This window comes from Lathyrus oleraceus, chromosome 1, assembly GCF_024323335.1.
Source record: "Lathyrus oleraceus cultivar Zhongwan6 chromosome 1, CAAS_Psat_ZW6_1.0, whole genome shotgun sequence".
Classification (NCBI taxonomy): Eukaryota; Viridiplantae; Streptophyta; class Magnoliopsida; order Fabales; family Fabaceae; genus Lathyrus; species Lathyrus oleraceus.
The window spans coordinates 266,005,368-266,027,858 of NC_066579.1; the positions used below are offsets into that span (position 1 = coordinate 266,005,368).

General features: G+C 41.0%; 1 non-coding gene across 1 annotated transcript; it reads left to right on the plus strand.

Moving 5' to 3' along the window:
* Window positions 1-470: 470 nt before the first annotated feature.
* On the plus strand, window positions 471-577 carry LOC127116107 (small nucleolar RNA R71). The gene has a single exon (XR_007801090.1). It is a non-coding gene; the product is annotated as a small nucleolar RNA R71 (small nucleolar RNA).
* The last annotated feature ends 21,914 nt before the right edge of the window (window positions 578-22,491 follow it).

Genomic DNA, 22,491 nt, shown 5'->3' on the forward strand with positions numbered 1-22,491 from the left:
TATTACTCTTATATGAAAAATTTGGATGATTCTTCCAATTTGAGTTATAGGTATGCGAATAGGGGCTTCCTTGAGCATAGTTTACTTGCTCTGCTTGGATTCCTGTTAGGAGTTGACAATCTGCAGGAGTGTGACCTTGGATTCCACAGACTTCGCAATTCTGAGTTATGGCAACTACTGTGGCTGGAGGTGATACATTTAAACTTTCAATTTTCTGGACCAGAGCATCCACTTTTGCATTAACATGATCAAGGTTACTTATCTCGTACATGCCAGTTTTCGTTTGAGGTTTTTCCACCATTGTTCGTTCGGTTCCCCACTGATAGTGGTTTTGAGCCATGCTTTCGATAAGTTGGTAAGCGTCTGCATAAGGTTTGTTCATTAGCGCGCCACCGGCGGCGGCATCTATTGTTAACCTCGTGTTGTACAGGAGACCATTATAGAATGTATGAATTACTAACCAGTCTTCTAAACCATGGTGTGGACAAAGTCTCATCATGTCTTTGTATCTTTCCCATGCTTCGAAAAGAGACTCGTTATCTTTCTGTTTAAATCCATTTATTTGGGCTCTTAACATAGCTGTTTTGCTTGGCGGAAAATATCGAGCAAGAAAAACTTTCTTCAACTCGTTCCATGTGGTGACTGAGTTGGAAGGAAGAGATTGAAGCCATCTTCTAGTGAGAAAGGAAAAAGACGAAGTCGAATTGCCTCTGAAGTGACACCATTAGCTTTAACAGTATCAGCGTATTGGACAAATACGGATAAATGAAGGTTAGGATCCTCGGTAGGATTCCCAGAGAATTGGTTCTATTGCACTGCCTGCAACAGTGAAGGTTTGAGTTCAAAGTTGTTTGCTTCGATTGCGGGCGGAGCAATACTTGAATGCGGTTCATCTTGCGATGGAGCGGCGTAATCTCTAAGAGCACGAGTTGGTTCTGCCATCTCGGGTATCGAAGGGAAAATATTTTTGAAATCAGGAAGTTCTACAGGAGGTAGATTGTTTGCAGCACGATATTCCCGAATTCGTCGTAAGACTCGGAGATATAGTTCGATATCGTTGATTCGTAAGTAGAGCGATTCGCCTTGAGAGCGAGTGCGTGGCATACAAATCAACGAAAGAAAGAAAAGAAAAAGAAAAGCCTTAGTCTCTACAGCGTAACAGGAGAGTTACGATATCGACTAAATAAAAGTCCCCGGCAACGGCGCCAAAAACTTGATCGCGACTTTATGAGTCGAATTTGGGGTATAAACTGCAAGTGCACAGTTCTATCGCGTAGTTTTAAAAGATATCGATCCCACAGGGACTTATGAATCGATATACCGTTATCTAAGGTTACTTCGTAAAGCTAAGGCAGGTAATACTTTGATTGTTGGGGGGGGGGGGGGGGAAGCTAAAACTAAAATAAGATCTAAAATTAATATCTAATAAGCGGATATCGGTATGTAATTCGTCGTAATTAGGGAATCAATTCTTTATTGGTTTCTTGGTTTTAAAATGAATCTTTTCAGTTGACGCTATTGGTTAAAAGTTTTATCTCAAACTCTCGCTCTGTTGAATAAACTATGATTTTATATTAACGTAGCTGTCACTTATAGTTAAGTCAAAAACCACTTTTTGAAAACAGTAGAATCCGTAGAAACTCTTTTTAAGAAAACACTAATCGTTTAAACACCCTTATCTCAAACTCTCGCTCTGTTGACTTAGCTTATATAATTAAACTCAAATGCTTAACTCTCGCCCTCACATTCAATCTTTAAAAATACTTTTTGAAAAAGGTTAGAATTTAATTAACTCTAAAAATTGCTCTCGCCCTGATCTAGAATTAATGTCCAATTTACACTGTCCAGTCAAAACCTCAAACTCTCGCTCTATTGATTTTAACTTCTTTATGTCTTTTACTTTCGTACAAAAGCTTTGTTGTTAAACCGGTAAATTGAGACCGTAAAAAGAGTGATTTTAATTTTAAACTTAATTAAACCAACTGAGTTTTGATTCCTTCATTCCGCTTACTTTACATACCGATACCTAAATAAATCAGCCAGACATGCTAAACAGACTTAAATAAATAACATGCATAAACAGATTCATCACAGGCAAGCAGCAAAAATTAATAATAAAAACAAGCATATATAAATTCAACAAATAAATAAAGAACCTGAATAATTAAATAGCAGTCTTGAACACTCCACCACAGACCGGTTGGATTTGTTCTTGAGTTCTTCAATCAGGCAGAAAAATAAAACGAAGGAATAAAAAAAACTAGATTCTAACGTAAGGTTAGATCCGGTAAAAGGTACACAATAGTTTCCGGTGTAGAAACTATTGTGCGAAAAATTAATTAAGAGCTGGAAAAGAAAATAGAATTGCAAAAGGAAAACAATATAAAAATTTGTCAAAGTAATACTGTAAAAATATGCCTAAGCTGCTGGAAAAAGAAAGAATACGAAAACGACAAAAATCCGGAAAAAGGCGTGGAACCCTGAGCTTTCCAAAAAGCTACTATTTATATGCCACCTCCTGCAACTGCTTCCGCGTCAAAAAGTCTTCAACGTGCAGAATAGTTGGGCGTGGAAATAGGGCTCAACTCTCTCTCAACGTCTCTGAAGCGTTCCTTGTGCCTCAAATATAGGGGAATGGTGTGACGTCCGTCACACCATGTGTCACGCTCGTCACACAAGTGCATATAGCGTGACGCTCGTCACAACCTCTGTGACGCTCGTCACAGGCACAACGCCTGTGCCTTCTTTGGGCTGGGCTTGGCTTTTGCTATTTGTTTCCAGAAACTTCTTTTTACACCTCCTTTTCTTCCTTTTTTTACTTTTGCTTCAAATAGATACCTGAGATAAATAGGAAGGAAATACCGCGTAATATCTGATAAAATGAAATAATTTAAAGTAAATAATAATATAATTTAATTGAATTAAGTCCTAAAATGTGATATAATTTCGTGTTATCAACAACCATCTTCTGAATGATCTTTTTAATGTTCTTATTTGCAGCTTCAACGGCCCCATTTATCTTAGGTCTGTAGGGAGAAGAATTTTGATGTGCAATTTTAAAGTCTTTGCAAAGGGCTTCCACCATATTGTTTTTCAAGTTCGATCCATTATTAGTAATGATCTTACTTGGCACACCATACCGGCATATAATCTGATCCTTGATAAACCTCACAACAACTTGCTTGGTTACATTTGCATATGATGCCGCTTCAACCCACTTTGTGAAATAATCAATAGCCACTAGAATAAAATGATGTCTGTTCGAAGCTTTGGGCTCAATCATATCAATTCCCAACATGGAGAAAGGCCATGGAGAGGAAATGATATTCAACAGTGTCGAAGGAACATGAATATTATCTGCATAGATTTGACACTTATGGCATTTCTTCATAAACTTGTAATAGTCAGATTCCATTGTCGGCTAATAGTAACATGCTTTCAACATCTTCTTTGCCATAACATGTCCATTGGAATGAGTACCAAAGGAACCTTCACGAACTTCAATCATCAATAAGTCTGCTTCATGTCTATCCACGCATCTGAGCAGAACAATATCGAAGTTTCTCTTGTAAAGCACATCACCATTCAGGTAGAAGTTGCCAACTAATCTTCTCAAAGTCTTCTTATCTTTCAAAGATGCCCCAAACGGATAAATTTGACTTTGGAGGAAACATTTTATATCATAATACCACGGATTTTCATCTTTGACTTCTTCGACAACAAATACATGAGTTGATCTATCAAGACGTATCACGGTCAAATTGGGAACTTCATTCCAAAATTTCACCATGATGATTGAAGCCAATGTTGCAAGAGCATCTGCCATCCGGTTTTCATCTTGATGGATATGATGAAACTCAACCTTTGTAAATAAAGTTGAAATCCTCCTCGCATAGTCTCTATATGGTATCAAACCGGGTTGATTCGTCTCCCATTCACCTTTGATTTGATTCACCACAAAAGCCGAATCTCCATAGACGTCAAGATATTTTATTTTGTGATCAATGGCCTCTTCAAACCCCATAATGCAAGCTTCATACTCAGCCATGTTATTTGTACACTTGAAAGTTAATCTAGCTGTGAACAGAAAATGAGTGCCTTGAGGAGTAACAATCATTGCCCCAACGGGAACCAGGTTTCGGCCCTTCTTCAAGCAATGGTTCATCACAATATTTCATCTTCAGGTACAAAATCTCTTCGTCAGGAAAATCATACTACACTAACTGGTAATCTTCAATTGGTTGGTGATCCAAATGGTCAGCCAAGACACTACCTTTAATCACTTTTTGAGATTGGTATTCAATATCATACTCGGATAACAACATATGCTAACGGGAAATCCTTCCAGTTAAAGCAATCTTCTCAAAAATATACTTGATTGGATCCATTTTGGTTATCAACCAAGTAGTATGATTCAGCATATACTGGCGCAGACGCTTAGCAGCCCAAGTCAATGCGTAACACGTCTTTTCCAACATAGAATACCGAGTCTCATAGTCGGTGAATTTCTTACCAAGGTAGTAAATTACATATTCTTTCTTTCCATATTCATCTTGCTGACCAAGAACACAACCCATACTCTCATCAAGCACAGTCAAATACATGATCAAGGGTCTTCCTTCAACATGCGGAGACAAAATCGGAGGCTCAAGCAAATATTCTTTGATACTATTAAAAGCTTTCTGGCAATCTTTGGTCCAATCACAAGACTGGTCTTTTCGAAGAAGCTTGAATATAGGCGCGCATGTGGCAGTCATATGCGATAAAATCTTGAGATATAATTCAAGCGGCCGAGAAAACCTCTGACTTGCTTCTCAGTTTTAGGCGCATGCATTTCTTGTATTGCTTTGACCTTGGCAGGATCAACCTCAATACCCTTCTCACTGACAATAAAGCCCAACAACTTACTAGAACGAACACCAAACGTACACTTATTGGGATTCAAGCGGAGTTTGTACTTCCTCAAACATTGGAATAACTTCAAAAAATGCTCAACATGTTCTTCTTAATCACTTGATTTAGCAATCATATCATCAACATAAAATTCAATCTCTTTATGCATCATATTGTAAGACCCCAATTTTGGGCCCTAAGATCCCTCATGGCCCATATCATATCATATCATGGCCTCAAGGATCATTGCATGCCTTTGTCTCCCTCCTAGTGGGTAGGTTGCCTTGTGGTTTGTTTCTTGATCACCAAGCATACTTTGCATTTGTATATCTTTGCTTTCATATGTTTATCATTCCCAAGTACAAAAATATTGTCAGTCTAACCTTGTTGCTTGCAGTTGAAGCAATCATCAGCAATTAGGTCAAAGACAGTCAACAGTCAGTCAAAGCAATGGATGGTGGCCATTCTTGCAGAATTTGGGCACCATGATCCATAATCAAGAGTTCATACATCTTGGGACATCATTTGAAGTTAAGGTCTCAAGGAATTAGGGTTTGGAATTCATCAGAGATACTTCAGTCATCCAAAACCCTAGAAAAGTCAAACTTGGTCAATTGTGGATTTAATCAATGATTTGATGGATAGAATTGATTTGAAGGAGTTCATTCATGCTTATACAAGCCTCATCTATCATGTCAAACCTCATCATGGAAGAAAATCAAGTCAAACAAGAAAATTTCCCAAAATAGAAAGTGGACCTATAATTTCAACTGCCAAAAATGGAAACTTCTTGATCTTAAACTTACATCATGATACAAGCTCCAAAAGAATTTTTGCCCAACATGAAAGTTGAAGATCTTGTTCTCCCATTTTCAAAAAGTCCAAGAACACCCAAATCCCATGTGTGGTTGTCAAGATATGATCAATTCATTTTCACCAATTTTTGAACTTCAAAAGAGCCATAACTCATGAACCATAAGGCCAAATTTGGTGGGGTTTTTTCCTACAAACCACATTTTTCCTCCTCTTTCCAAAAATATAAATTTCATCCACCAAAACCTTGCCAATCAAAATGGCATTTTTTGACCTATTTCATTTAAAAATCAAGTTTGACTCAAGTTTGACTTTTTGAATTATTGGTTTTTTCTCCATTTGGCCAATTGGGATTTGCTTCATATGTTATTTGAAACTTGCTCCAAGCTTAAATTCATGCTCATGCTTTCATCATACCATCATTTTGGACCAAAATGCAAAATTGGAAAATATGCAAAATAGCTTCATTAAGTAAAAGCAAGGACAGCACTTCATGAGCAACAGAAAACAACAAGAGTATTGGTCTGTGTACAGCTGGTACCAAGCCCAATTCGTGGCAGATTACACCCTCCATTTCCACTTATGTGCCAATTAGTAAAAATGCAAAATGCTTCATTTAAGCTAAACAAGCTTAGCATTTGATTAACCAACTCTAAACAGTCACATATAAGTCATTTTTCTGCCAGATTCCAACCCTAGAGACCAAGAGACATACAGCAGCCTCGACCAAAAAACTTCATTCCCTCACTCTTGCATTTTTGCTCACTTGGCTTTTCTACTCAAAATCTTCAAAGAGCCCGAGTTGTTCTTGCTTCTTCCATCACCTGGACGACCTTGTGAGGCATTGTGAATCACCAATCATCATCTGCACAGCCCCTTCCTTGTTCTGTTTTCAAAGAGCATAACAATGGTGAAAGGAGATTTGAGGAGTTCCAAGCATTCTTGAACTGAAAAAGCTTCATCATCCTTCATTACCAAGCATTGCCTGCATCTGTTTGCACTCATATCCATCAATACATCACTGTTTTACAAATTGCTTCAAAATCAAGTAAGTAATCGACCTCCACCATTTGCCTTGCCATGATATGTTTATGAAAGATCTTCTTATGCTGATTCTAATGAACTAAAGCTTGCTTGAAATGGTGGTCTTCTGATGGAGAAATCTGAATCTCTTTTTTTTGTACAAATGAACTTTTGCTCGATTTGCCATGCTTGCATTGATTCATTGAAATGTGATGCTATATTCTTGTTACTTGATATGTATGATGATGCTATTAGTATGGTTGATTTGGATTTCTGGGCACTTTGATTTTTGCTCATGTTTAGATGTTGATGATGAAGACACCCTGCTGTTCATGAACTCTACATGTTTTTCCAGATTTTTTTTCCATGATCATGTTTGGAGTATTGTTGTTAGATGTTAGTGCCATACTGCTTGCCAATGCCATGATATCTGTTTAATGGTGTTGAGATTCGTGTGTTGATTGAACTTGTATGAAGATGCCATGGCCATGCTGCATAAACCCTAGGGTTTTGTTAAACCCAGAAAATGAACATCCATTGGCCGTGCACTGTTTCATTGGCTGGTAGCCAATCACAACATTTCGTTGTGTGTACCAAAACGCAGCGTTTTGGATTAGTGGCTCGTTATTTACAAATATGCCACGCTGACCATTGTTGACTCACTAAAACCATGTTATTTGATCATGCTTGCTCCAATTATTCATCCAACTTGCAAAATTCATTTCTCATTCATTTGAACTCCAAAAATATTGAAAATTTTTCCATCATCTTCACATGGATGTCTAGTATTTGATTATGATTTTTAATTAATTTTTCATTGGCTGGATTTTAATTGGTAATTGGTTTTCCAACATGTATGCACATTTGATACCCATTGCCATTCCTTTTGTGAAATTGTCATGATGTATCCATTGAGCCTGAAATTTTTTGTGGTGAAACTAGACTCATTAATCTTTGTTTCCATGTAAAGATTGTGCATTTATCATTTGTGGGTTGCTAGATATGAATTTTTGAACTAGGGTGTGACAATTTGTGTCACACCAATGATGTGCATTTTCTTGATTTTTGTTCACATGTCTCCTGGCCTCCAAATGACCCCAAATTTTGCATGAATGATCTCTTACATGTCTGGTTTGTGTATGAATTTTCTGGGATTTAATCATGCTGTTTTCCATTTGTTTGTGAATTTTCTTCCCTGCCTAGTCAAGTGTTGACTTTTTGTGCTACACATTGCCATTTCATTTGGGAAATTCTCATATCTTATTGTATGATCATGAAATTTCATATGTGATAACTAGACATCTTGAGCTTTGCATTGGTGTTGATCCCATCCATTTCTCATCTGTTTTCAATTTGATATGATTTTTTGAAGTTGACCCATGTTTGTTGACCTTCATTGTGCATGCTTGAAATTATGTTGACTTCTTGATTTTAATTGACTGCCTTCCTCTCATCCAAATGCATTGAAATTTGACATGCTTGCCATGCTAGATGTTAGGATTGAATGTGATTTATTTGATAATTTTTGAGATTGTTTGGGTTGACTTTTGATGCAAGTCATTCTGTTGACTTCTTTGAGCTTTCATTTGCCTTACTTTGACTTCAAATGTTCATGAAATGATAATAATGCATGGTTTGAATGTGGGCCCAATTGTGATTGCTTACTAATTGTTTGACCTTGACTTTGGTTGACTTTTCTTTGCTGTTTTGACTTTTTGTTTCATCTTTGACCCTAGGCTAGTCCTAGTGGTCTTTTGAGCTTACAATTGAGCTATTGTTTCAGGTTAAGCACCAATGCCTCAAAGGTCATTCAAATTTGATTGAGTCGGATTATATATATTGTGCTAACCCTTGTTTTGTAGGTGTGACTCATATGAGTTTGGCTTTGTGCCTTGGCACCTTTGTTTATGGTTGACTGTTGTTTATCCATTTCTTTTGGTTTGAACTGTTGACTTGTTTACTAATAAGTTTGACTTTTTCAGGTACACCTTAGTTGCTTTAGTTGCTTGCCTTGCTATTTAGCATTTGCTTTGAGGTATAATTACTTCTTCTTCATGTAGTCTGGAGACCCGGTCTGTTATTTGACCGGGCAAACTATCTGAAGTCCTCCTTAAGAGGCAATGCCTGTGTGTGTTTAAAATTGTCCCAAGCAGGAAAAGTCCTTCAAGTAAGGCAATTGGTGGAAGGTAGGGATAAGCAATATATCCCCCACTATTCAGTGTGTCCTCTCTTTGCTCCCATTACATGGTTGAAGCATTGAGATAAAAACCCAAGATCAATCGAGTCAATAATGGGGAAAGAGTTCCATCTTTCTGAACTCCCCCACTTTCTATTATTTAATGCTCTCCCTGATCAGGGATAGAAGCAATGAGGCACACCCCTCATCTCCTATTCATCTGCTTTACCTTAGCCTCTCAATGGCAAGGTTAAGAGCGACCTTTACCTATTACAGTGGACTTTCATAGTCAAACCCTCTTGTGTGAGCCCCCTTTGTTTGGCTATAGAGTGTGCTGTTTGATATTCATTGTTTGATTGATTGCTTCATATGCACATGTTTGCTTGTATGTTATGCATTTATCATCATCAATTGCCATTAGTGCATGATCATATCATTTGTCTTTATGATGCTATCATTGTTGCTTACCCATTGAGGACAATTGTAAGTCCATTGCTTTGGCATTTGCTCCTATGATATGGAAGGATAGAGTGTAAGACCTCATTGGTCACTCATATCTTCTGTTTTATCTGTTTGTATGTGAGGATACAGTTATAAGTCCCTGTAAGTTGGCATCTGTTATCCTGTGATCACAATTTGGTTTGTTTGTTTATGTGAGGTTGCAGTTATAAGTCCCTGTAAGTTGGCATCTGCTTTCCTGTGATCATAAGTTTGTTTTATCTGTTTGTATGAGAGGTTGCAATTATAAGTCCCTGTAAGCTGGCATTTGCATTCCTGTGATCATATTGTTGCTTTTGTTCTTGTATGTGAGGATCCATTGTAAGTCCCCGTAATGTGGCATTGGATTTCCTAGGACCATACTGTGGAGTTAACCTAAGTCCAGATAGATTGGCAGGTGATTCCGATGTTTCATCTTCGTTTTCTTTTGAGGAGATTAGTGTAAGTCCATTGAGTGGCTTCTGATATCCTATTCTGTTTTAGGAGACTGGTGTAAATCCATCTATTGGTATCCGGTATCCGCTTTTATTTCTTTGCCTGTGGAGATTAGTGTAAGTCCATAGAGTGGCCTCTGATATCCCGTTCTGTTTTAGGAGATTGGTATAAGCCCAGTGATTGGCATCCGATATCCGCTTTTCTTTTGCTTTGTTTGTTTATTATTATTCATTGCTATTCCAAAGGACACACTTGAATCATCTCCCATATGATTTCAAGAAGTGAACCTTCTAAGAAGTTTTACTTTCCACCTCCATCCATTCATCCCCATTATGTCCTAAACCTTTTCACACTTTCCTTTCAAACTTGACATAGATATTGTGCAAACATCTTCATGTTTTCAAATTAAAAACCTGGACTCAAGTCCTTGACTTTTTTTCAAACTCCATTTCATAACACTTCTTTGAATCAATCTTAATCATATTTTGACTCCATTTTTCATAATCACAATCAATTAACTTCACTCATTCACTTGTTTTGGCTCTGTCCATTGTTAATCTTTTCACATTAGCCATAGGTTTCAATTATCATTGTGGTTGATGTAAATCTTGCCTATCCTTAGTGAGTCGACAGTAAGACTTCCGTACTTCAAACAGGGCTAACCCCTCTAGTACGTCGAAGCTATCCTCGCATGGTGGATGTTGTTTTTGGTCGAGTGTTCTCCCATTGATAATGAAAAGCCTCAGTGCTTGTGTTTAAAACTGAATCCACCAACTTTTGGAAATCTTTTAGCCGAACTACGGCGTTTTGATCCTTACCTTTGATGGAAGGTACGTAGGCAGCGGGTTCATCCGTTCAAACCCAATAACTAACATGTACATTCTTTCTCATCATCCCAATCATGTTTGCACAATATTTTTGTCATAACAAATAACAATTTAATACAACAAGTGTGAAAAGGGCTCCCTAGGAGTACCTAGGACGTGATGGGTGCCTAACACCTTCCCATTGCGTAATTTACCCCTTACCCAGACTCTCTGATCTTTTTATTAGTTTTCTACGTGTAAAACTTCTTAGGCTTTTGTTCGCTTTTTAGCCAGTCCTTTGGATAAATAAAAGTGCGGTGGCGACTCGAAAATTTCAATGTATCTCTAGCTTATGATTTAATCGATAGATCATATAGCGACGAATACACCGCTACAGAAAAGTGGCGACTCTGCTGGGGAGATCTCACCAAAATCCCTGGTGGTATTGCCTACTTTTCACCCTTGTTGTGCTATACTATTATTTGTTGTTTGACATAGTTTTGTACAATTTGGGATCACTGTATTGATTGTAATGTGTGAATTGCTTGATATACATTTGCTGTTTGCTTTGGTGATCTGTGAGATGAGTTCTATACCCGAACTCGAGTGCACTCTAGGATAGGAGAATGGCATAGTCTTGTTGACTGGTGTGGAGTATTCCTTAGCCAGTTGACTTGCGAGTCCATTCACTTGGCGGAGGTCATGTTGAATTAATAATGTCACACAAGTTATTTGTGGTTAGGCATTATTCTTTCAATCATGTTCCGCAGAAGCCAAGGACCTTAGTTTACCAAACCCATATTGGCCTATTTTTAGGACCGTAGTGCGGAGGTCGTTCAGATGTCAGTTCTGATACGATTGTTACGCGATACTACACTCATAAGAGTTTCTCTTGAGAATATTCTTGGAATACGAGTATTCGTTCCTCCGATAATATTCGAAAGATGGAACGATGATTATGGGAACCTCTGATAGAACATGTCTGGCAGGTTTAAACCCTAGTACACTCCCTTTGGGTGATTCTTAACCGAGACTCCATGCTCGTGACTCTCAACAAACCCGTGATTCGTGGTTGAGTCGTTCAAACATTGTTAATATCAATGGATCCCGGATCAGGTGTAAAACCTAAAATCCATCAAAGCGGCTGGTTGATATTAAGAATGTTTGAACCGATTCATGTACCGTTAATATCAATGGAACTTGGGTGTCGATAAGGTGAAAACCTAAATCCACCAAAATGGATGATTGATATTAGGGATACACAGAGCTTTCCCACGACCTTTGTTTGGTGTGCTTTGCTTGATCCTTGAGTGTGTTTGTTGCATTCATACATTCACGCATTCATCCGCATTCATGTCATCAAAAGAGAAAATTTTCAAGGAACTTAAAGGGTTATTTGCAAAATTTTCAGACATGGAAAGACCGAAAAGGCATACAAAGAAGTACAGCTTCAAGCAGCCTGATGTAAAAGAGTTAAGGAATCTGACATCGTACGTATTAGATCCCTTGGGTTTCAAAGCTCGCTATGGGAAGCTTCTACCTCTGCTCACCACTCAGGTTGATGAAGGATTGATGAGTACTCTAGCTCAGTTCTACGATCCGTTGCATCATTGCTTCTTATTTCCGGACTTCCAGCTACTGCCGACTTTGGAAGAATACTCTCACCTTATTGGGATTCCGATTCTGGATCAAGTGCCGTTCAGTGGCCTAGAGAGTATTCCATCTGCTCGAGAGATTTCCAGCTTGTTGCACATAGATGAAGATCTGATTGGAGCTAATCTGACTACCAAAGGCGGAATTCAGGGTTTTCCTTCCGAGTTCCTCATTGCCCAAGCTACCTTTTATGGGAAGGCCATGAGTGAGGATGCCTTTGAGGCTCTATTTGTGTTACTCATCTATGGATTGGTGCTATTTCCCAACTTCGACAAGTTCGTGGACATGAACGCCATTAGGATCTTTTCAGTCCTTAATCCATATCCGACCTTGTTGGGTGATGCATATGTCTCCTTGCACCTGAGAAGTATGAAGAATGGAGGAGTCATTGTCTGCTGTTTACCCCTGCTGTACAAGTGGTTTATTTCGCACTTGCCGCAGACAGTTGCTTTCAAGGAGAACAAGGGATGTCTACGGTGGTCTCAGAGACTCATGTCTCTCACCAATGATGATATCACCTGGTATGATCGCGTGTATGATACCGTTCAGATCATCGACTATTGTGGGGAATTCCCTAATGTGCCTCTTCTCGGTACATGTGGTGGGATTACCTACAATCCTATTCTCGCACGTCGTCAGCTTGGGTTCCCCCTAAAGGATAAACCTAATAGCATCCTGTTAGAAGGTGTGTTCTTTCAGGAGGGTAAAGATCCCCAAGGCCTGAAAGCCAGATTTGTCCGTGCATGGCGCAGTATTCACAAGAAGAGTAGGAATGAGTTGGGTCCGAAGAACTGCATTGCTTTGGAGCCATACACCTCTTGGGTCAGACAGAGGGCTGCTACCTACCTGATGCCGTATGATCATCCAAGACCTACACTGTTGGATGTGGCTGGGCCTTCAACCCTCCCTACCCAACGTGTAGAGGAGTTAAGAGAAGAAGACCTTTCGCGTGCTTGGATCCGTGAAAGGGAGGAATTGCTGCAGCAACTCAAGGAGAAGGATGCTATGATTGAATTTCTCGAGCACCGAGTGATCGACGATCCGAACGACACTTGGACTTCTCTGCTTCCTCAGTCTTCCAAATTCTGGAAGAGGAAGTATGATCGACTTGCAAAGGAGAAAGCTGATATGGAGGCTGCCTATGAGAGAGAGATCAAGAAGTTGTGCACTTCTCGTCTTCCAGCATCCCGAGCTAATAGGGATCCATAGGATGTCATTTACCTTTCCTCTTTGTAATAATTAAAAGAATGCTGTACTTCTTTGTCTTAATATTTTGAATGAAATATTTTCCATGAGCAATTAAATTGTTTAAATATTCAAAATATTGCAAACAATACCCTAAGGGTTCCTTGAAAATCAAGCATTTGCACAAGCATTTCATGCATCATTCTTGCATAAACAGGTACCCATTTTTCTGGTCTTCCGGTTCTAACCTTTGCTCTTCATTTATTTTGAAGACAAGCTGACTCACCGGTATTATACGAGAGTCAACTCTGCCAGAATCATGGAGCAGTTGGAGCAAGAGAACCAGAGTCTGAGAGATGAGGTCGCCAGACTTGGCGCTTTGATGGAGCAACTTCTCGCTGCCCAGAATCAGCCTGCTCCTCAGCCAATAACTCCCGTTCAGCGGACTGTTATTTCCGAAGTGGCTACTTCAACGGTGCCAGTCAGTGCCCATCAGCCTAATGCTATGCCTCCCGGTTTTCCTTGGGGGATGCCTCCAGGCTTCATGCCTGATCTGCCAGCTCCAACATTTGCACAAATGCCGGCATCTAGCCCGGTCCCTATTCCCGTTCCTCCTGTCGTGCATACCATGCCTAGGGTAGACGACACCATCTATCACTCTGAAGCTTCTGAGGGCTCAGATGTTCACGAGAAAATGGATGCAATGAACGATCAATTCCTTGAGCTGAGAAAGGAATTGAGGACTCTTAGAGGCAAAGATCTCTTCGGCAAGTCTGCAGCTGAACTTTGTCTAGTTCCCGGTGTCAAGATACCAGTTAAATTCAAGGTCCCAGACTTTGAAAAATATAAGGGGAACACCTGTCCACTAGCTCACCTGGTCATGTACGCCAGGAAGATGTCAACACAAACTGATAATGATCAACTCTTGATCCATTATTTTCAAGACAGTTTGTCTGGTGCCGCGCTCAGATGGTACATGAGCCTGGACAGTGTCAACATCCGGTCTTTCAACGACCTTGGCGAAGCTTTCGTCAAGCAATACAAGTACAATGTGGATATGGCGCCTGACCGAGATCAACTCAGGTCCATGTCACAGAAAGACAAGGAATCGTTCAAGGAGTACGCCCAGAGATGGCGTGAGCTGGCAGCTCAAATCACTCCACCATTAGAAGAGAAAGAGATGACCAAGATTTTTCTGAAGACTCTTGGTTCATTTTATTATGAAAGAATGGTGGCAAGCGCTCCCTCTGATTTCACCGAGATGGTGAACATGGGGATGCGTCTTGAAGAAGGTGTCCGTGAAGGACGGTTGGCCAAAGACGATGGTTCTTCCTCTAAGCGATATGGAGCGTTTAAGAGGAAAGAAGGGGAAGCACATGCCGTGCAATCTCAGCCAAAACACAGAAGACCCTCTGTTCAGAGGAAGCCTGCACGACATTCCAGTCATCAGCACCAGGTGGCTCACGTAGCGCCTGTTTTCAAGGACAACACTCCTCAACGTCAACAATATCAACCTCAACAGTATCAGCATCAGCAACAATATCCACAACCGCAGTATCAACAACAAGCTCGTCCGCAGCAACAGGCTTATCAGCCTCGTGGGAGTACGAGTAATCAAGCAAACATGGGTTATGAAAGGAAGAAGATCAGCTTTGATCCGATTCCTATGTCGTATGCGGAGTTATATCCCTCTCTGATAGAGCGGAAGTTGGTTTCTCCGAGAGATCCTCCTGCTATTCCTGCAAACCCGCAATGGTGGTACAAACCAGACCAGCATTGTGTCTACCATTCTGGCGCTCCGGGCCACGACGTTGAAAACTGTTTCCCGCTGAAGAATAAGGTTCAAGACCTCATGAGAAGCGGAATTCTGAGTTTCGAAGACTCCAATCCGAATGTCACATGGAACCCATTGCCTTCGCATGGGAAGTCTGTGAACATGATTCAGGAGGACCTTGGGAAATACAAGGTTAAGTACGTCAGCCATATCCGGCAGCCGTTGGTTGGATTACACCGTATGCTGTGTCAGTACAGCTATTTGGAGCATAACCACGACAAGTGCCGCGTCTGCTCGGTCAATCGCTTGGGTTGTGACCAGGTCCGCCGAGAACTTCAGAAGATGTTGAATGAAGGTACCATTGAGATTCTCCAGAATCGCAATGTTGATATAGTTGAACCTGAGGTGAATGTTATATCACCAGTGTTCAAGCTGCCAGAACCGGTTGTTATTCGCTACAATAGCAACAAGCCTAAGGCTTCACCTGCTTTGATTATCAAACCAGCTGGCCCTGTGCCTTATTCATCTGATCGAGCTGTGCCATTCCGGTACAATCCTGTTGCTGTCCAGGATGGGGTCGAGGTTCCTTTGCCTTCCACTTCTGTAACCACTATTGCTGATGTTAGTGGGTTGACCCGAAGCGGTCGTGTGTTTTCTGCGCCTCCAAAGGCTACTGTTTCTGAATCTGTTGAACGTCCTGTGGGGACTGCCGCCAAAGTTCAGAATCCGGCACTTGATGTTGCCAAACCCTCCTCGTCTGTACAAAAGACTCCTGTTTCTTCAGTTGGCCCGAGCGGCATTGTTGATGAAGAATCTGATGAGATGCTGAGGCTCATCAGAAAGAGTGAGTACAATATTGTAGACCAGCTTCTACATACGCCCTCCAAGATTTCTATTCTTTCTCTATTGCTGAATTCAGAACCCCATAGGGAGTCTCTGCAGAAAGTCTTGGACCTGGCGTACGTTGATCACGACGTCACCCTGGAACAATTTGATAGCATTGTTGCAAACATTACCGCTTGCAACACTTTGAGCTTTTGTGACGCTGATCTCCCTGAGGAGGGAAGAGACCACAACATGGCTTTACATATCTCCATGAATTGCAAATCTGATGCAATGTCCAATGTGTTGGTGGACACTGGATCTTCTTTAAATGTATTGCCGAAATCCACACTCTCTCGTTTGTCGTATCAAGGTCCTCCTATGAGGCAGAGTGGGGTTGTTGTAAAAGCTTTTGATGGGTCGCGCAAGACCGTGATTGGGGAAGTTGATCTCCCAATCAAAATAGGACCAAGTGATTTCCAAGTTACTTTCCAAGTAATGGATATCCACCCATCATACAGCTGTCTCTTAGGCAGACCATGGATTCACGAGGCTGGCGCCGTGACATCCACCCTACACCAAAAGTTGAAGTTTGTTAAAAATAAGAAATTGGTTGTAGTAGGGGGAGAAAAGGCTCTCCTGGTCAGTAATTTATCTTCTTTCTCGTACATTGACGCAGAGGATGAAGTTGGAACTCAGTTCCAAGCTTTATCTATTGATGAACCAATCGAGAAGAAGTCTCCTTCATTCACTTCCTACCGTGATGCTAAGCTGGCCATTGAATGTGGTGCAGTCGCTGGATTAGGGAAAGTGCTTGAACTTGAAGATAACCGATCCCGGGCTGGCATTGGCTATGGTTCTGGGGCATGCAACGAGCAAGGTCTGTTCACAAGTGGAGGATTCATCCATGCTGATCAACCTGCAGAAGAGGAAGCTGCTGCTATCATTGAAGAAGAAGATGCAGAAGACTTGAACAATTTTGTTATTCCTGGTGGTGTCTGCCACAATTGGGTCGCTGTGGATGTTCCTACAGTTATCCATAGATCAGAGTAATTGTTCATTTTGTTTAAAACCCTTCTCCCATGCCAAAAGGAGAAGTGATGACATTGTTGGCAAAGCATATATACAATGATGTTTTCATTCAATTTTTGCATTGTTAAACATTTGTTTTTCCTTTGTTTTCACTTTTTGCTTTTCTTTATGAAATCAGTGATCACAAAAAACCATAAAAACAAAAACAAAAAGCAATAAAAGCAACATTTTTTTCATCTGCATAATGATTTGCTTGTTTAAAATTCCGAAGTTTTTCTTAACCAAAATCATTATGCAGGTTGATCCTAAAACCCATTGAACATAATGATCCAACGCCATCTCCCAATTTTGAGTTCCCTGTATTTGAGGCAGAGGAAGATGACGTTGAAGAGATTCCTGATGAGATCACCCGTCTCCTTGAGCACGAAGAGAAGATCATTCAGCCGCATCTCGAAGACTTGGAAACAGTCAACTTGGGGTCTGAGGATTGTGTTCGCCTGGTGAAGATTGGGGCACTTCTTGAAGAGTCTGTCAAAGAAGATTTGATCAGCTTGCTACGAGAATATTCAGATATCTTTGCTTGGTCCTATGAAGACATGCCGGGTTTAGATACAGATATTGTGCAACATTTCCTGCCTTTGAAGCCTGAGTGCGTGCCTGTGAAGCAGAAGCTCAGAAGAACTCATCCAGATATGGCAGTGAAGATCAAAGAGGAAGTTCAGAAGCAAATTGATGCGGGGTTTCTGGTGACTTCGACATATCCTCAATGGGTGGCCAACATTGTGCCTGTTCCTAAGAAGGACGGAAAAGTCCGTATGTGCGTTGATTACAGAGATTTGAATAAAGCTAGCCCAAAAGATGATTTTCCTTTACCACACATTGACATGTTGGTAGACAATACGGCTAAATTCAAAGTCTTTTCCTTTATGGACGGATTTTCCGGATATAATCAAATCAAGATGGCACCAGAGGATATGGAGAAGACAACATTCATCACACCTTGGGGAACGTTCTGTTATCGAGTGATGCCCTTCGGTTTGAAGAACGCCGGAGCCACGTATCAACGAGCTATGACTACCTTGTTTCATGATATGATGCACAAGGAGATAGAAGTCTATGTTGATGATATGATTGCTAAGTCCCGAATGGAAGTTGAGCATATCGAGCATTTGTTGAAGCTTTTTCAGCGTTTGAGGAAGTTCAAACTTCGCCTGAATCCGAACAAATGTACTTTTGGAGTCCGTTCCGGCAAGTTGTTGGGTTTTGTGGTAAGTGAAAGAGGTATTGAGGTTGATCCTTCAAAGGTCAAAGCAATACAAGAGATGCCCGCACCCAAAACTGAGAAGCAAGTCTGAGGTTTTCTTGGCCGCTTGAACTATATTTCCAGATTTATATCCCACATGACTGCCACATGTGCGCCGATATTCAAGCTCCTCCGGAAAGATCAGTCTCATGATTGGACCGAGGATTGCCAGAAAGCTTTCGACAGTATCAAAGATTATCTGTCTGAACCTCCGATTTTGTCTCCGCCTGTGGAAGGAAGACCTCTGATTATGTACTTGACAGTTCTTGAAGACTCGATGGGTTGTGTACTCGGTCAACAAGATGAATCAGGGAAGAAGGAGTTTGCTATCTACTACCTCAGTAAGAAGTTTACTGATTGTGAGTCTCGGTACTCTATGCTTGAAAAGACGTGTTGTGCTTTAGCTTGGGCAGCTAAGCGTTTGCGCCAGTACATGATAAATCATACAACTTGGTTGATATCCAGAATGGATCCAATTAAGTATATCTTCGAGAAGCCTGCTTTAACTGGGAGGATTGCCCGTTGGCAGATGTTGTTGTCTGAGTATGATATTGAGTATCGAGCTCAGAAAGCTATCAAAGGTAGTATCTTGGCTGACCACTTAGCGCACCAGCCGATTGAAGATCATCAGTCTGTTCAGTATGACTTCCCTGATGAGGAAATTCTGTATTTGAAGATGAAAGATTGCGATGAGCCTACACTTGATGAAGGTCCAGAACCTGGTTCCAGATGGACGATGGTGTTTGATGGCGCTGTTAATCAATATGGAAATGGAATTGGGGCAGTGATTATTAATCCCCAGGGATCGCACATTCCGTTTACAGCAAGGCTAACCTTCAAATGCACGAATAACATGGCGGAGTATGAAGCCTGTATTATGGGACTCGAAGAATGCATTGACTTAAGGATCAAATATCTTGATGTCTATGGTGATTCAGCTTTGGTTGTCAATCAGATCAAGGGTGAATGGGAGACAAATCAGCCAGGTCTCATCCCATACAGAGATTATGCAAGGAGAATTTCAACATTCTTTACAGAAGTTGAATTTTATCATATTCCTCGAGAGGATAATCGGATGGCAGATGCCCTTGCTACGCTTGCTTCCATGATTGTTGTCAGATGGTGGAATGATGTCCCCAACATCACTGTGATGCGCTTGGACAGACCCGCTCACATATTTGCAATTGAAGAAGTGAAAGATGACAAGCCTTGGTATTTTGATATCAAGAATTTCCTCCAGAACCAGGTCTACCCGCCTGGGGCATCGGTGAAAGATAGGAAAACTTTGAGAAGGTTGTCAGGCAGTTTCTACCTCAGTGGTGAAGTGCTGTACAAAAGGAATTTTGACATGGTTTTGCTCAGATGCGTGGATAGACACGAAGCAAACCTATTGATGACTGAGGTCCATGAGGGTTCATTTGGTACTCATTCCAATGGACATGCCATGGCTAAGAAAATGTTGAGAGCAGGCTACTATTGGCTGACAATGGAGTCTGACTGTTGCAAGTATGTGAAGAAATGTCACAAGTGTCAAATTTATGCGGATAAGATTCATATTCCTCCGACACTCCTGAATGTGATTTCATCACCATGGCCTTTCTCTATGTGGGGAATCGACATGATCGGCATGATTGAGCCGAAAGCGTCCAATGGACATCGGTTTATTCTCGTAGCAATTGATTACTTCACCAAATGGGTTGAAGCCGCTTCGTACGCGAATGTAACCAGACAGGTGGTTGTGAAGTTTATCAAGAACCAGCTGATTTGCCGTTATGGTGTGCCAGAGAGGATCATTACTGATAATGGATCCAATCTGAACAACAAGATGATGGATGAGTTGTGCGCTGAATTCAAGATTGCACACCATAATTCCTCTCCTTACAGACCTAAGATGAATGGGGCTGTTGAAGCTGCTAATAAGAATATCAAGAGGATTATCCAGAAAATGACTGTCACGTACAAAGATTGGCATGAGATGCTGCCATTTTCTTTGCATGGATATCGTACGTCTGTCCGCACTTCAACAGGGGCAACCCCTTTCTCTCTTGTTTATGGCATGGAAGCCGTTCTCCCAGTAGAGGTGGAGATCCCATCAATGCGAGTCTTGATGGAGGCCAAGTTGACTGATGCTGAATGGATTCAGAGTCGTTATGACCAACTGAATTTGATCGAAGAGAAGAGATTGACTGCCATGTGTCATGGTCAGTTATATCAGCAGAGAATGAAGAAAGCATTCGACAAGAAGGTCAAGCCTCGTGTGTTCCGAGAAGGTGACCTTGTGCTCAAGAAAGTTTTGTCTTTCGCGCCCGATTCCAGGGGCAAGTGGACTCGAAACTACGAGGGTCCATATGTTGTTAAGAGAGCCTTTTCAGGCGGTGCTTTGATGCTTACAACAATGGATGGGGAGGATTTCACTCGTCCTGTGAATTCAGATGCAGTCAAGAGATACTTTGCCTAGAAAAAAAAGTATATGCAAAAAAAAAAAAAAAAAAAACAAATGAAAAAAACAGAATAGCTCGCTAAGTTGAAAACCCCGAAAGGACGGCTTAGGCAAAAATGAGCGTCTCGGTGGTGAACCCGCAAGGGTAATCCAGGCAAAAATTAGAGACTTAAAAAAGAGAAAATATTTGCATCCCGCTAGATTGAGTACCTCACTCTGGGGCAATCTAGGCAAAAATTAGGGATTTGGCAAGTAACTGCATCCTGACAAGACTTTCTGTTTCACCAGTCGTCATTTCGTCAGAAGATTCTCGATTCGTCGTCAACCGAAGCTTCGGATACATCGAGGTTCAAATTGGTAGAGAAAGGATCATTATGTTCAATGTAGCCCTCTTCCAATATACATCACTGATCTCAAATTTGTACAGATCCATGGAGTCTTGCCATTTGCAGACTACCATTCCATCAAATCAATTTGAGCTTTTTATCCAATTTATTTGCACTCTTATTTGTTTCAATTCAACAAATGTTTTGCATGTTTTAAATTGATAAAATGTCATTGTTTTAAACAAATCAAATTTTTTCAAATTTTTTGTTTTAAACAAAAGTGAACATTCACAAGATTGAAAGGATACTCAAGAATATCTCAGTGCTCTCCCGAGGGTGGCATGATTCCCAACAGGTAAGACATTGGTTCATATTCCTGGTTTGGTTGTATCTTCTTTCTTCAGATCTTTGTTGGGGCTGTTCCCCAAACAGAGTTGATGTTGGGGTTGTTCCCCAGTACAGTCGCAAGCAGAGTGTTGTTGAGGACTTCATTTTCTCCAGCAGCAGTTTACCCAGCATGGGTGTTTTCCTTATAGAAGTTTCGATGGTTGATGGTTTGTCATCCTGGTGCCCCGTTACTTTCTCCAGTGGGTCGTATGCCCCAGACTTTATTTGTCTCCTCAACACAGTCATGAGTATAGCCATTGACTGATACTCCCCTCTGAGTCGCGAGTAGAGCTACTATTGATATCCCCACCGGAGTTGCAAGCAGAGTTGTTACCTCTTTTCCCCATGCAGTGTGCCAGCAGGATTTGTCTGTTTCCTCAGCATGATCGCTTTCTCTTTGAAGATTCGGTAAGTCAGTGGTTTGATACCCGGTACTTTACCTTTTCCCCGGCGAAGTCGTCTGTGGAATTGTTGCTATCTCTCCATCAGAGTTATTCTCTCCAGCAGAGCAGGATTTATTTTCCTACTCCGTGGTTGATTGGGTTGGTATCCCAGTATTGCAATCATCTTTTCCTCAGCTTCGTCTGCAGGATGTTTGTTGTGGCAGTTTCGCCTGTTGAATAACTCTTTCAATCCCCAGTAATGGTCGGATGATGGCTCTAGCCTCCAGTGAACGGATTTGATTTCCTGACTGTTTGTGATCCCCAGTAGAGTGGCTTATATTGCAGAATCTACTTGTTGTGATCAGTTTGCTTTGTGTATTCTCCCCAAGTGGAGCGGTTCGTCGCAGAATCTACTTGTTTGATCTGTCCTCCCTCAGTGGTTTGTTCCCCAAGAGAGTAGCCGACAGTTTTCCCCAGTAGAGTTGCTTATGCAGTTAGATTCTATTTGGATGATATCATTCTCCCTCAGTGGGTTTTCCCCC